The sequence below is a fragment of the Lissotriton vulgaris genome, chromosome 3_1 (genome assembly GCF_964263255.1).
Source record: "Lissotriton vulgaris chromosome 3_1, aLisVul1.2, whole genome shotgun sequence".
Classification (NCBI taxonomy): domain Eukaryota; kingdom Metazoa; phylum Chordata; class Amphibia; order Caudata; family Salamandridae; genus Lissotriton; species Lissotriton vulgaris.
This window is the reverse complement of record NC_141689.1, coordinates 1,019,705,948-1,019,722,176: the sequence shown is the minus strand read 5'-3', so window position 1 is coordinate 1,019,722,176 and position 16,229 is coordinate 1,019,705,948. Positions and strand designations below refer to the sequence as shown.

The following is a 16,229-nucleotide window of genomic DNA, read 5'->3' as shown; positions in this document are numbered from 1 at the left end:
GTACTCCTGTTTGCCTCCAGATCCTGCGAGAGAAAGAATGAGACCCTCTATATTGCTCAATGCTGGTTGGAGCATTTTTCATCTGCCGTAGGTTCCTGTTTTATCAAGTGAAAATCCTCTTTCAGTTTTTAGAAAACTGTATGAATTCCCAAAAAATAATCAGGACCTGAACAGTAGGACCATTCAATCAACTATTTGGGCTCATTTATTAGGTTTACACTTCTGCTGTTGGCAAGAGCCAGTGCTTAATTTGAACTATTGGTTGCAGGTGGGGCCCACCGGAATTCTTTTTTGGGCACCTCTGCCTAATTTTCATCATTAGATGCTGAGCCAGGATGAGAGAAAAACAGAAAAGGTCGAAATAATTAGGAAGAGGAATGGAAAAACTATGTAAAAAAACGTGCAGAAGTGAGCTAGATGAGCAGTGAGTGTTTGTAGCTGTATTGCAGAGGCATGAGGTAGAATCGGGACAATGCATCCTTAGTATGCAGCCGCCCTGACCACCTTCTTTGCCGGCAGCAGCTTCTGAGCTAAAGTTTGGGCCATGGCACTTATGTTTAGATGCAGTGGTTACTTTGTAAACAAGCATTTGCACTGCTACTGGGCGTGCATTTATGCGAGTTTAAGCTATTGGCATTGTAAATGACAATGCGTTTTATTTATGTTTTAAAAACCAAAACATAAATAAAAGGCATTGTCAATTACAATCCCAACAGCTCAAGCTCGCGTAAATGTGATACCTATTGGATAGCAAATGGTAGGTATCACGGACAACGGGAGGGCGGGCGGGGCAGGGGGTTTGGGGTGTTGTGGAGGGAGAAGGGACGGACAACTGGAGGGAGGGCGGGGGGGGGGGGGGTAAACAAGGCACAACAACGGGAGGGGGGGTCACCGAGTCCCTGTCCTTCACACACGGGGATGGTGGTGCTGGGGGCTGTTAGGGCGGGCTGTGGCTACAGGACTGGCGGACGGCAATTAGCGAGCCCACTACTACTGGCTGCAATTATGTGCGTGCGGACATTTGATAAGTTGCGGCCGCCGCCTGCATGCGAGCTCTGCCATAAATATAAATAATGTTGCCATAACTGTACCTGAAACACTGCAACTTCACAAGGAGGCCGGTGGGGTCTGGTCTATCGCGTCGGGATCACACAGTGTGTGTGGCAGTCTATTTTGCGAGCGCGAGCTGCCATACCCATTGCATAACTTAGTGCAGTCCATAGAGAGAGACTGTAAGGCGCCCGCACGCGCCGCAGGAGTCAGGAGCCGGACAGTAGTTCCAAAGTAAACTTCCCGCCTTTCGCAGGCGCAGCAGGACGTGACGTCACCCGGCGGCGCCAGGTATGGCTTTATGTCATTGGGGCTCCCCTGCCTGTGATGTTAGTAGCCTTTGCGCACTACCGTGCGAGAGCGGAGAGACAAGCAGGGACATGATTTTCATATTTTGGAGCTGCCTAGCAGCTTTCAGTCATCTCACCACGAGGTGCACTTTCCCCCATACGCGTCTTCGTGTAAATGCCCAGCCTGAGTTCATATGTGGTGTAATATTCTCACGGTGTCACCCCATGAGGATGGTGTCACCCGGTGCGGTCCGCACCCCCCGCACCCCCCTAGTGACGCCACTGACCCAGAGGAAGAGACAAAAAGGCAGGAGAGGAAGAAAGAAGGAGAACAAAAGAAAGCAAAACAGTGACCAAGGGAGAAGAAACAGGGATGGAAAAAGACCCCCCAAGAGTGAAATGAGACAGGAAGTGTACTGAGTTGAAACTTGGAAGAAAGTCGCATGAACAGGAATTAAGAATATGTAGCCTTGGTGTTTGACAACCTGGCAATCGGAGTGGTGGGCTCCTGCGAAACCTGTGGTCCCTTATACTTTTCCCTTTTTTAAATCAATCAATGTGCTGAGGGCACTGTCGAGCTTGTTTCTTGCTTGCTGATCTTAAAGACTTGCTAATCATGGAAACGAGAGCACCTCAGAAATGCTCTTATATATTTTTTTGTATGGTTTCTTCTGTATGCCAATAAAAGATTTTTTTTAAATAAAAAAAAAAAAAGAGAGAGCACCAGCCTGGGAAATGCAAAGCACTTTCATTTTATTGCGAAACAGCTTCCCTTTGAAGCGACCTTCTGCTGTGAAAACACATATTGTGTTTCATCGCATTTACTGTCATTAGAGGCATTTGCGCAACAACGTGAAGCAAGTCACTTGTAACATGTCATTAAAAAAGAATCTGAAGTGGATAAACATGGCTAGACAACAATTAGAGAAATATTTAGATCCCTCGTGTTACAGTTGATGAACCTACTATTAAAGTTGCTTACAGTCTGAACAAACATTGGAAAATCCCAAACAGATGGGGCACTTTCTCTACCAGAAGGGTTTTTCATTTTTTCGGAGTACTGTATAATTACAATATGTGAGAAGAGAGAAGTGTCCATGAAAATGTTTCATTAACTAGCCAGAACAATAATGAAATCAGGGAATGCTTAAAATTAATTTCGACAGAGAAAGAAAACCATTGGTTTTATAAGTACCCCCCAAAATCTGCCCTGCACTTGTGAGTTTGCTTAGCTTTTGTACGTGCAAGAAAGGTATGGGATGCCGACTTGTATTAGAACATGACTGGGGCTATATTTTACATGTTGCACATTTTCCTAAAAGTTGCACCCAGCGCAATGAAGGAAAGTGCGCCATATTATGGTGAACGTCCTGAGAGAATAGCCCAGCACACTTTAACACACAATATAACAATTTGAATAGTCAGAAATGCAGAGTTTTTAAAGACAACTCGATGTTATGTTCCAGTTTATCCTTTATTTTTCATCTTAAAAACTTTTGAATCCGCCAACGCGTTTCGTCCCATCCAGGGACTTCTTCAGGGCTACCAAAGTGCACATAAAAAAAGACTATTTTACAATTTGTACATATACATTTAAAAACAGAGTTCCAAACATCGGCTTTCATAGTTATAAACTTATTTATCCTGGCTAGATTTACATATTAATTTCGAAAAATCAGGTCCTTTTCCATTCAAGCTTACCTATTCGTTATTTGTTACATTTACATTAAAAAAAAACACGACCATATCAAGAGATTTACACATACATTAGAGGAGGGAGGAACAACTCCATGTATCGACACTTGACATAGACCCTGCATTTACTATAAAAATGCATACCTTGGATAAATACAGACAGAAGTCTGGTATGACAAGTCATAAAAAGAACTCCTGTGTCCGAACTACACCCCTCCAAGATGGCGGCCCCATGTGCGCTTATAGGAGGCAACGATTACAATGCTTGTTACCCTCCATGTATAATCAAAGAAATCGGTTTTTTTTAGTTGAGGCTGATGATTATACCTCAATACAAAGAGGAAAATGTTTTGAAATCTTTGCAAATTGCAATTTCCTTTGCAAAATCCATGCACATTTTTACAAGACAAAGCAGGCCAATGTCACAGGGTGTGGATTTTGTTGTAATGAGGTGCAATAACATATACTAAACAGATGCAATTTCCCTTTTTCCACAACTGCTGATGTATTTTAAGCCTGTGGCCAGACCGGCCTTTTATTCGAGCAGGCATTTCCCCCAGTTGGCTGGGTTCCTTGGAGGCCGGTTTTGAAAGACCAAGGTTACTCCTGGTGCCTCTGTCACTTTCCCCAGCTCCCTGAGGATAATTACAGCAGGCATGGAAAGGCTTCAAGAGAGAAAGAAAACAAGTTTGGCATAGCCAATAGGTCTAGCTTTTGGGACCTTATAAGTATTTAGTTATGCAATACAATATCCTTGGTGCAACAACATCAGCTGTTGCATGGCTAAACCTTGTACCTTGTAAGTGTTTAGCCATGCAACAGTTGATGTTGTTGCACCAAGGATATTGTGCTGCATAACTAAATACTTATAAGGTCCCAAAAGCGAGACCTATTGTCCTATTAAAGCGTATGACAAAATTACACAGCAACTCCAGTATACTTGCTAAACTCCTGTTAGGTGAACAGAAAGCGCATTCAACGCATTTTTAGGAAGCTTTTTAAATTAAAGTGAATCAGAATCATGGAGGTCTTTAGTGAACTCCCATCAAACGTGCTTCCTGTTCGGCCAGCGGAACTTTAGCTAACATTCCCTTAGTGCTAATACATTTTAATGTAAAACACTGAGTGAAATTCCATTGGACGCACATTGAGGATGCTTGTTACTTTACAGTTTGTTATCACTTTGACAATGCTTACTAAATTCCTGTTGGGTGTACGCCTTTGGATGTAAAAAATGGTGATTGTTTGGGAGAGTGAAAGTAGTATAACATCCAGAGCTGCTAAATGTGGTATAAGGGAACTAGGTTTGAATCTTGGCATGCTCTCCACGTGCAATTAAAAATAAAAACCAAAGGAGAGATGTGCCGATAACAAAAATGTAAATACTGTATGGTTTTTAAAGGTCTGGTAGGGCTGGTATGGAATTAGTCATTTGTTAGACATTTTAACGTTTTTAAATCAGCTGCATTTGGATGCAAAAAATGCCGATTGTTTGAGAAAGAAGATGTAGCTTAACATCCAGAGCTGCCGTCTTCTCAAATGGGGAACCAGATCAAGTTTTGCCGTGCACATTGGTGCTTAGTAACAATCTAAAAGTCTGTGGTGCTAAAGAGAGTGTGTGTGCGAAATCCTGACCCTGTCTTCCACAATGACAAACTGATAAACACCATCTGTAGTTCTTTTATTGCTTTTTCTGTGCTGATGGGGAAGTGGCCAATGGTGCCAGCTATAATGAAAATCTCATTGACCAATATAACCCCTTTGTAATGGAAAACCCTCTGCTGACACCATCAAAGACTTCCAGAAATTGACCACAAATGTTGGGTTTACAGGTAAGCACTAATCTAACCACCTACATGCAACACGTTTTACAGTATTGCTGAACAAAACGAACTAAGCCGTCTGAAACCAAGAGACATGTCTTGGTTTCAGACGGCTTAGGAAAACACGGAGTGCTAGCTAATAAAAATAACAAGCCCGGGAGTTGTGTTGGCGCGCTAAAAGAAAAAAAGGACGCAAGTGGTGCCTGCGTACGCGACTGCAAAAGTGAAAGCAGGCTGGCGAGTGGTGTGCGATGTGCGCGCACCATAACAAGAGAGGAAAGCCAGATGGCGCCTCTGCTCGTCATTGTGCGCGTAACTGCACGATCTATGCCAGCCAAAAAGCTGTGGTCGGCTTTTTAAAGCCCACACACTAAATGTCCCGCCAGAGCAGCGCATGCGCTGGCTCAGGCAAGACCTAAAAAGGGAGGGGGGAAAGGGAGAAAGTGATCAGAGAGGGGAAAAAGAGACGAGAGACAGAGGGAGCATTGGGTGGATTGGATGGTGAGAGAGAGATATTACGCAAGAAGATGAAGGAAGCAGGGCTGGTTGAACATTTTTGGCAGTGCTGATGTCAGTTCCCCAATCCGGTCCTGTTTCTGCCCTGTTACCCAGTGCCATACAACTATAAAACATCCATATGCTTGCATATCTGGGGCTGTTCACTTTAGTGCGTCTGTGGGTGTTGCAAAAGTGTTTGATGCCTAAGCCAATAGAGACAGCCTTCGCACCCTCCGTCCTAACATATAAGCAATGCAGGTTCGCAATTTGTTCCTGAATCTCCATTATCTTGAAGGCATCTGGTGTAGTTCACCATATGATTTGGTTCAATGTACATTCCTCCACACAGTCAGTCATAGGGGATTCTGTGAATTCCCAAATTCTTGTCTCCAGTCATGTATTCTCTGCTCCTGCCCCAGACTTCACAACCAAAATCTTGAAGAATGCCATGTGGAAGATGGCGGGGATCACTTCAGTGCTTTATAATGTCTTTGTTATTTAAAGCAAAACATTGGTGGGCATTCACACACAACAGCAAAAGTTGGAGTTACTGTGGCACACTGTGATTTCATGATCATTAAGTCTGGACACTATCACCTCAATTTACAAATTGGGGGTTCCCTTCTGTCACTTCACCAAAACTGCAACTGGAACTGACAACACCTGCAACTACTACACCTTCTGCCCCATAGCTGTGTGCTGAGTGTAACCACTTAGATATCAGCAACTTTTCTGACCCTGGTCCACAAATGAAGACCTAGAAATACACAGAGGGACCCTGGGAACTAGCCTGCTTGGTTAATTGTGGTGGGGCTGCCTATCATGGGCGTCAGTGCTCACTAGAGTAATGTGGGTCATCTGAGAAATGGCGATAGCACATTGGAGGCCACAGTAATCAGTGGAACATGAGCAAGGTGTAGTGGTCTTTAGCAGTATTATATAGCAGCTCACAAATTGTTTTGGCATACTTGCAGATGCTGCAAAGATCCCTTATGCTGTTTAAAAACTAACAGAGTCTATTAAGCACAGCTGCTCAGTGTCTAGGAAGTGCCAACACATTCAATGCAGCCATTTGCAAAGACTGCACTTTGGAATCAGAAACTCTGAGGAGTAGTAAAGATTGGAGTTTCAGTCTTTGAATTATCTCTTCATATGATATCACAAGGGGTAACGACAGTCATTTGTCCATGTGGGATGCATAGTAAGAAAGACATCTTCCACCAAAATGAATGAAAATTAGGTAAAAGTTCAAGTCCAGTAAGCATTTAGAGGCATGCAGTGAAAAATAGGGTGTTGGATGAAATGGGAGCAATAACATTTTTAAAAGCAACAGCTTAAATTAACATCTAGAACAGCATCTCAACATTAGAGAATGAAGTTGGGAAAGCCGCAGAACAAATGGTGGTATCTAAGGAGGATACTGAAAGTATGATGCAAAGATTTAGTAGAGGTGCGGGAGACCTTTACATGACCCATGCAAAGGTAGTGCTGACAGGAGCTGAGGAATTGGATAGAAGGAGTAAAGAAGGATAGTTCTGCTCTCGTCCTGAAACATGGAAACCTAAGCACACCCATCTGCTGGAGAAACCCCTGAATGGTCTGAAGTTATTGGAAAGGCCCAAGCTTCATAAAAGGAGTGCTGGGCCACATCTTTAGCTGCACATGGACATAGGAGAACTGGCTTCTGGCTCTGTATTGGCCTTGGGAATTTGGTGAGCCAGTGACCACACTCAGTACCTCCAGATCATGGAAGAATCACCACTCTCTGAAGTCAGATAACCTTTGGAACTTTGGAACTTTTTTATGATACTCATATCCCTACTAGGTTTTGCAAACCTTGTAAACTAGCCATTCTTGCTGGCAGTCATCCATTTGTATAAGAGGTATACATGGAGCCTCTTTCTAAGGGTTCTTTCTCTCTCTCTTCCCTAAAGATGAATCAGGGATGAACACCTAAAGACAGTGCTTGTTGCAATTTCTGCAATACCTGGCTATTGAAAGAGATCATTTGAGAAGTGCCTGTTGGAGGATAAACTGCTTAGGGCAACACATGAACTACACATTCATTTTACCTTAGTCTTGGCAAGCCACAGGTCACTAATTCCTCACTAAATTGCGTGCCATCCAAACTCACTGATCTTTACTATCTCAGTAGAGGTGTGATTTTGCCACCAATGGTGCAAGTAAGACTTTACTGCAGCCCCTGCAACCAGGGAGGATCAGGGAATCCCACATCTACATATCGTAACTCACTCTGAATGGCAACCACCTAGAAAATATTCCTTAGAGACATTTAGATTTAAGCTCGGACACTTCACAAGTTGTTTCTTGGTCCCCAAACTCTGACTCTATGTCTTTTGATGAACATTTCTGAAATAAACATGGCTCATGAGAACTTTCTGTTCTCTGAACTTTATGCTACTGGTTAGACTCGGAAACCTGCAGGATGGGGAGGGACTGAGTACTTGATGTCCCATGGTGGGCTTTTATACTTTTTACTGCAAGGTTGCATTACTTTTTTCACCCTTCAAGTGGAGGCTATCTCTTTGTTCCATACATGCTTCGTCAATTTGGTTTGCCCAATGTGCTTTCATCTGTAGTTATTTTTTGGGGTTCTGTATACATATGTGAAATGCACAAGGGGTAAAGACTAGGACTAGGAACAGGTATTGGATTCAATTGAAGTACAATATTTCAGGCTACATATGTGAAATGAGCACTTAGGGCACACACCAACTTGTTTTCCACAGAAAAAGTGTCTTGTAATCAATTAAAGAAGGTATGAGTTTCCAGTGACACAACTGTAGCTTAAAAATGCTTTGTAGTGTATATATATATATCCTAGTCCTTGCTAAGCATCGAGGCTTGTTAACACAGAGAGCCAGCATTTTCAGGCGAGTGTAAACGTTATTTGTCCAACGCGTTTCAAGGCACCAGCCTCTTCCTCATGGACAGCTACAAATCTGCACAAATGACTCCAATCACTTTTAAATGTGCATGCAAAAACCCGCAGTGGATCGTATTTGGTGCTTTGTATAGAACAGTGCATGCTGGGATCAGAGGGAAGTGATTACCTTTGTAGGTTCTGTGTAGTCTTGAAATTAAAAGCATTTTCTTCGCACTTCAGTGTGCCCCCATCTGTTGTGCTGGCTGATTTATCTCGCAATTACTGTGCTGATTGCAGTGGCGGTATAGTTCCTGTCCCGCACAGCCTTTCCTTGCCTTAATGGAAATGGTGCAGCCTTCCACGGCCGGGCAGCCGTGTTTGCATTTTTTAACCAAAGCCCCAGGGGTTTTGAAGGCGCACTTCACAGTCCTTGCTAAGCCTCGAGTCTTGTTAACACAGAGAGCCAGCATTTTCAGGCGAGTGTAAACGTTATTTGTCCAACGCGTTTCAAGTCACCAGCTTCTTCCTCATGGACAGCTACAAATCTGCACAGATGACTCCAATCACTTTTAAATGTGCATGCAAAAACCCGCAGTGGATCGTAACATTCTATTTGGAATAACGTTGGCGTTGATTGATGAATCTTCTTGAAATTTTCCAAACTTTTGGCCAGCTCAGTTCCGCTCCTTCCCAAAAAGTTTAGGGGTGATAGGTGAAGTGGGGGCCGAGAAAAAAGGGGGTCCCAAAACGTGTTTTCCCCATGCAATTTCCCATAGGATTTTAGACACGGCTACAGCTCGAACGGCTGAACGGAATTACACCAAATTTGGCAGAGAGGTAGTCCTCAGTTCCAACTTGTGCCTTTTGCTTATATGGTGTCAATCTGTTCAGTAGTTTTTGAGAAAATTGCTGTTAAAGTCATTTATATATCTATGGGCGCGGGGATCCGCGGATTGTGCGAGGATTGGCATCGTAGCATAAGCGCACCGTCCCGATCACGCGCTGAATTCTAATTGGCTGTCAAGTGGTTGTAAACATTCGAAACCAGGAACTGTTGGCAGCCATTTTGTGCCTCGGTAGAAGCGAGGCTGAGGAAGTCAGTGAAATATGTGTGCAAAACATGAACAGGGGCAGGGTAGACACACCCTGACCCCCTAGGCCTGCTCAGGGGGTCTCATAAGGACCCGTAGGGCAAAAAAAGTAAGAACATTATTTTATTTGCATTTTGTGCCTCGGTAGAAGCGAGGGTGAGGAAGTCAGTGAAATATGTGTGCAAAATATGAACAGGGGCAGGGTAGACACACCCTGACCCCCTAGGCCTGCTCAGGGGGTCTCATAAGGACCCGTAGGGCAAAAAAAGTAAGAACATTATTTTTTTTGCATTTTGTGCCTCGGTAGAAGCGAGGGTGAGGAAGTCAGTGAAATATGTGTGCAAAATATGAACAGGGGCAGGGTAGACACACCCTGACCCCCTAGGCCTGCTCAGGGGGGTCTCATAAGGACCAATAGGGGAAAAAAAGTAAGAACATTTTTTTTTACAAAAAATGTCGCGGGATGCTCGTAGGATCCGCGCATTTCGTCGCTGAAAAAAACGAAGCATGTATTTTTGAAATATATATCAAGCATATGTGTTTAGATGTTGGGTGGCTCTAAAAAGAGCCCTTGTGTTTATTGAGACATTTTAGTACTTACAAGTAAGTACCGATGCAGAGTCTAAAGTTCATGAGGAAGACTCTGTTCCCTTCATCTGTAAATTGTACACTATCTGTTCTATAGATGCAATGCATAATGTAGGCACCCCGGGGCACTGCAGGAGCAGGTCGTGGTAGTTTCCAGGGCCCTCGAGAGCACCAGGCGGAGGGCCACGCAGTCTGCCTTCCATAATACACAAATTCCCGGGGGTGGTGATTCTCGGAGCTTGAGGGGGGTCGTTGAGGCCCACATACTTGTAATTTTGTAGGGGGAGGGTTTGACGCGGAAGTGGTGCAAGGGGGTTGTAAATCTGGTACACAGTGTTTTGTTTTACTTTGCTTTCCTTTTTGGTCTTGTAGAGGATCCAGGGTAAATATAACAGTTTTTGTACAGCCAATGCCTTTCAACCCTACCCCCAAACGGCTTTCTGTCTGTTACCATAGTAACAGTTCATGGAACACTTACTTGAGCCCAGAGGTTAGAAGTTCACCACATTATTGGTATAGACTCTGGTAAAGATCTGGTAAAGAGTTAGCCTCAGGATTATACTTCAAATTATAAATATCCTTTCTATTGTGGACTGCTACCCTCACAAAAAAAACCGTATATACATTTTTTAAATTAACTTTTATTAAAACAATAAATAACTGGAAACATAACTAAAAGATAACAATACAATAAATAACTAGAACCTTAACTTTAACAAAACAATATAAAAAACAACTTGTGATATGGCTGGAAAATAGAAGTACTGTAGGTAATCTGCAAAACAAAAGAGAAAATTAGTGTTTAAAATTAGATCGATGTGACTAAATGAGGTGAAACATTACAAGTTAAAGTAACAAACCCAGTCTCCACCACCCATGGAGCTTCTTCCCTGTTGTTGCCACCTTCATTGCTATACCTTATCAATCAAATGTCTTCACTTGACCCCTGGGTGTACCCGCTCTCAAAACGCTTCCACTGGCCATTGTACATGCAGACTTTGGTCCACAGATTTTATCCATTTTTGCAGTTTGAGATATAACATCCTACCTGTGTTCTTCATCTCCTACTTTCTCCTTTCAAATTCTCTTGGAAGGACCTTATCAAGCCTTCAAGAGAAAAAGTAAGAAGGCAGGGAAACCACTTTATATGTGAGTTCAGAATGCCATCCTAATACCCAATCATGTAATTTCTTGCATGCTACTTTTCTGTAATGCACTACAGTTGCAGTGTTCATTCTTGTCTGGCTGTGTGCGTTCCGACAATATTGAATGTTTTGAAATTAATTTCCACAAGTCTTAAAAAAGGTGAATGCAAGAAAAGTTACTTGCCGCATATGCAAGACTGTTTTCAAGAGGAGACCCCAATAAAAAGTACTTGTGTGGAACTGCAAGTATGCGGACGCACTTGCAGATCAAGCATCTGGTCAACTTTGCAAGTGAAGAGTTAAGGAGATTGAAAGAGGATCCTCCTGCTTCATGAGAAGGCCCAAGTACTAGTGGAGCAACACCGTCAACCTCTGTTGTACACCCTAATATTCGTCCCTAATTTGGAACCCTTTAAGAGAAAAAGTAAGAAGGTTGGGAGCTCTGTATGTCAACCTACTACCTAATCATCCATTAGTTATACAGAGATCCACCCTGTATCAATCAGACCCATTCGTACAAGTGTGAATTTGAGATTATCTGCCACCAAACACCCCTCGAGTACTTATATCCGTTACTTTTTAACTTCGTCGACTAGTCATATTGAGAGTATTTACCTTAACGTTATCCATTAGAAATTTGTGAATCTTTTTGGGTCCATACAGCAAAGAAGGAGTCTAAATGTAAAAAAGAAGTACATTAGTGCATCATAACAGCAATGGTACACATTGTAGTACCTAATTTGCTATATTTTCTACATGTTTTCAGGGGTTTACCAATCGAGTACATAGGACAGTCACAAATTTTAAGCTGTGCCTTTTTATAAAAAAAATTCAAAGACAAAACAAAGTACCAAGTAATCCGAAGTTTATGACACCACTAGGGTATTATACATTTTCTATCATAACATTCTGCAAACTGAAAAAAGAGTTACTAATGTATATGTTGTACAAATGTCCAAGCTTAATTTTAATGTACATAAAAACAATTGTTCTCAATAAGATTGGCGTTGAAAAGCAATCATCAGAGGTTTCAAACCAATCGCTTTAGGACCATACTAGTGGTTAGACAACATCATATGCGAATACCAATATGTTTTTGAGGGGCACTATGGACGCGCTCGGTAGGCGTTCAAAAGTGTCATCCCTAAGAGCCCTCTTTCCTATTTACAACTATTCTAACGAAAACAGTTATTACATTAAATAACATAAAGTAATGTATCTTCAACAAATTAATTTTTTGGGAAGTATCATTACCACCATGCAAACAACACCACAATTGTAGCTGTCCTGTTATCTTTGGTTAGATTCTATCACTAACTGCCATTGGTTATATTCGGGACGCTTCAATATCTGTAGGAAAACCTTTTAGAGACATACGATGGTTATGTAAAGTATTTCGCATGAAATACACAAATCCTCATCTCAGAATCCTATTTTATCATGAAATGTTGAAGTCAAACCTGATAACTCCATTAGGTCCATTGCAATTTTCGGCTGATAGCATATGGAGAGTAGTCAGTGGATCTGGTGTGTTGAGTTGTTGACCACAACCTGGGATAGTGCATGGGCAGGAATAAACAGCTTGTGACGACCAATACGTCCCATGGTTGAGACATCTGTTTAATGAGCTAGAACAGGGGGCAAATCAAGTTTAAAGTTATTAAAAAAACATGGAGAGCGTGCTAAAATACAATATTGGCCAATCGATTACATGTGCATTACCCGAGAAAAACTACATCGCATTAACTTGAACAGCACGTAGCACACTGCTGCGGGAACGGCCATGTGGCGCTTGGCAAATTAAAGAAACGTGGTAGGATTAAGTGATTTGCACAGAAGAAAGGATAAGAAATCAAGTTTAACATTATTAAAAAACATTGAGAGCGTGCTAAAATACAACATTGGTCAATCGATTACATGTTCACCGCATGGGGAGGAAGCAGCACGTGGCGTACTACTTAAAAAAATGAACGGCGGCAGGATTAAGATATTTGCCCAGAAACATCGCCTATCAAGGCAAGATATTTGAGGTATAAGAGCTGGAAACTATACTAAAACACACTACTGCTGAAAACCTTACTTTTGCAATGCATGGGGCACGTGACGTACTACTTACATGAGAAAAACTATATCGCATTAACAGCACGTAGCACATTGGTGCGGGAACGACCATGTGGCGCTTGGCAAATTAAAGAAATGCACCAGGATTAAGTGATTTGCACAGAACAAAGGATAGCAAATCAAGTTTAACGTTATTAAAAAACATGGAGAGCATGCTAAAATACCACATTGGTCAATCGGTTACATGTGCAGTGCATGGGGAAGAAGCAGTATGTGGCGCACTACTTGAATAATGAAAGGTGGCAGGATTAAGTGATTTTCCCAGAAACACTGGTTACCAAGGTAACTTATTCGATATACAAGAGTTGGAAACCTCACTATTGCCGAAAACATTACTTTTGCAATGCATGGGGCACGTGACGCACTACAACCACGAGAAAAACTACATTGCATTAAGTTGAACAGCACATAGCTCACCGGTGCGGGAATGGTCATGTGGCTCTTGGCAAATTAAAGAAACGCACCAGGATTAAGTTATTTGCACAGAAATTAACGTTACGAAGTCAACTTTAACAATATAAAAAAGCAGGAAAGCGTGCTTAAAAACAACATTGTCAAATCAAACAAAAATTCGCATTTACGCGGAATTTAAAGATAGTTCCGATTAATTAATTTAATTACTCTTAAAAAAAGTGCTCACCTACGAAGAAATGGATACGAACACTATCAATGGCTGTGACTGCAGAATAGAAAAAGTTCGAGAAGGTTGGCAGGTTATAAATGCTTTGCAGAACGATGATTGGTTGAGCATAATGTCACTGGGTGTGAGAGCTGTGATTGGGCATGTTGTAATTGAGCATGCGCAAATAAAATGAAATACGTTAGGGGTACTTAACCAGACGGTGGTGATAGAGCGCGCAGGTCGCCCGACTCTTAATTTTACCAGATTTCATGCACTTGGGCCCATGACGTGTTTATGACAGTATTTTTGTGAATCGGGCGATTTTACACGACACCATCAGTAATTCTATGTGTTTACTTTACCACTATTACCAGAATACCTGACTTACCACAGGTACCTCTTTCCTGACAGATCAGGAGCTAGCAGTGGACAGAAGATAAGACTAACCACAATACTTTATACATTTTAATCATACCATATACCTTATATAATGACCACAGACACCTGAAGGGTTTTAAGGATTTTTATATATAGAAGTTTAAAATCAGAATGACATAAGAATGAGACTAATACAGATTAGAATATCAATAATCAGTATTATAACTATGGTATAACTGTGAATGAGGGCAAGCACCATTGAGTGCGAGTGAAAAAACTACAGGGTAAGGGTAACAAGGAACATACTATTTAATTCAGGCTTATACTGGGATAGGTGAGTTTATAACACATTAGTCCGTGAATTTTGCTAAAGTCCTACAAGTGATTCAACAGATCTTAGTCTAACTGCTAATTCAAGCCTAGATTCTAAACACATGTGAATGTAGGTCACACTAATTAAGTAAAACAGTTTCAATAAAGTCCTACAGGTAAAGGGAAAAATGGAACATACCTAATAAACAATAACATGAATATTTTGAAAAAGCAGAGGAAATAATACGGGCAAGAATGCTTTATTAAAGAGGAAAGGAAGAATATAGCTAGACGAACACCCACAGCTATATTTACCTAGGACGGGAATGAGGACTAACCCTGGCCATGGGTCAGTTTGGGAAAAGGCGAGGACAAGGACCCTCAAGGATTTAGGATGCCAGTAGGGGAGCAGGTACAACTCATTGACAGTCAGGACAGGATACCCCTCAGGATTTGGATCAGAACTGGGCTCACCAAAGGGCACGACCAACACCTGCAGCTTTGGATGCAACGCCTGCGCTACTCCCTCTCTGCACGGAATCCGCCAATAACCCCGATTGGGTTCTCGAATCTCCTAGCAAAGTGCTTCGCCAGCACTTAAGACTATTCCACCCCTTGGAGTTTGTGGAAATTACGGACAGAGTGCTCCGCAGCCCTCTGTATCAATTTCCTATAGAGTTCGTAGGGTCGGTGACAGGTCTGCTACTCGGACAAGTCGGACAATTTCTCTAGCTAAACAAGGCTAGTTATACTAATTTCGGGTCATTAGACCACCCACAAATGTTGCAAGTGACAGGATCCCCAACATTGGATTGGTCAGGAGAGGTGGTTAGGTCATTGTCACCACCTAAAATTTTGGGTTCACATGATTAATATTTATATTTCAGTACCCACCCCTTACATTCCAGTTCCCATGCCCTAAGCAGCAAGGAATACAATAGGACACACAGTGAAGTATCAATTTGTTTCAAGTTCAGGTGTAGCTCGGCTCCTCTCGCTGGGTCATAGTTCAGTTTCTCATGAGCATCCCAGCTTCGGCAGCCAGCTGGCGGGGTTTTGCTTCTGCACAGTTTGAATTCTCCCTCATCACATGATTGGGGTGTAATGGGTTTCAAAGATGGAGCAACTCCCCACTCCCAGGCCCACAGATACGCGGTACATGAAAAGTAAGCGAAAACAAATTAGAAACACAGAAAAAATGAATACACTGTACACCATGAATAGCTGCACTTCATCCCTTACTTTATAATATCTATAGCATTAGGATTTTAGGCAGAAATAGACAGCTAGGCAAAGCAGCAGGAGCAAGCGGAGTGCATGGTTAAAGACAAGCGGCCATTTCAGCTGTAATGCGCATGAGCGAAAAATCCCTCCAGAACTGCGAGTGCGTCACATCACATGGGTATGACCGACGCATGCGCAGACTGGGTTTCTGCGAAGCAGCCATTCTGTAGTATGCAAGCCTCATTACGATTAATAGACACATAGGCAAGCATCTCTGGGACACCCGCGTGTAATGTAAAAGTGCAATATTAATGACAAACAGGTTGTTTAATGATATTACAAGTTAAACGAGGTTCTTGAATGTGAGCAAGGCGCTTTACGTGCGAATCCTTGCTCCATCAATCCCCTCTTTGATGATATTTACTATCATCACTATTAATGGAAACAGATGCCAACTTCCTTTCTTACATCTCACTCATTTCGATCTCGACAAATTTGTTGTTGA

The 16,229-nt window shown here is 42.2% G+C and overlaps 1 protein-coding gene across 1 annotated transcript in view; it reads left to right on the top strand.

Annotated features, from left to right (window-relative positions):
* The window catches only part of FREM1 (FRAS1 related extracellular matrix 1), a 564,068-nt gene that overhangs the window by 27,087 nt on the left and 520,752 nt on the right, over positions 1-16,229 (top strand). The gene's annotated exons all lie outside the window — the stretch shown is intronic.